Source organism: Myotis davidii, unplaced genomic scaffold (genome assembly GCF_000327345.1).
Source record: "Myotis davidii unplaced genomic scaffold, ASM32734v1 scaffold623, whole genome shotgun sequence".
Lineage (NCBI taxonomy): Eukaryota > Metazoa > Chordata > Mammalia > Chiroptera > Vespertilionidae > Myotis > Myotis davidii.
In genome coordinates this window covers 965,781-966,124 of record NW_006294464.1, presented here as the reverse complement: position 1 = coordinate 966,124, position 344 = coordinate 965,781, and positions in this window count along the sequence as shown.

The following is a 344-nucleotide window of genomic DNA, read 5'->3' as shown; positions in this document are numbered from 1 at the left end:
GAGCCGGCCCCTGGCCGCATCCCCCTCCCACTCCGCCCAGGCGGCCGCCGCTAAAACCCCGAGGCTCCCACGTGGAACTCCTCCTTCTGAGCCCGAGGTGGGCGCACGCTGTCAAGGACCCCAAGGTGTTAAGTCTCCAGAAGAGTGTTGAGCCGGGGGTTCGCCACCCGGATAGGTCCCGAGGACCGACTGCTTCATGGAGCCCCAGGGGGCGCAGCAGCTAACTTTGGAGGCGCCGGGGCCCGAGCCCTTTGGAGAACCCCCACCAGCCCAGGAGCTGCCCGCCGCGGTGCCTGGAGGCCTGGAGGGTGGCAGGGACGGCGGCAGGGCAGGGGAGTCGGGGA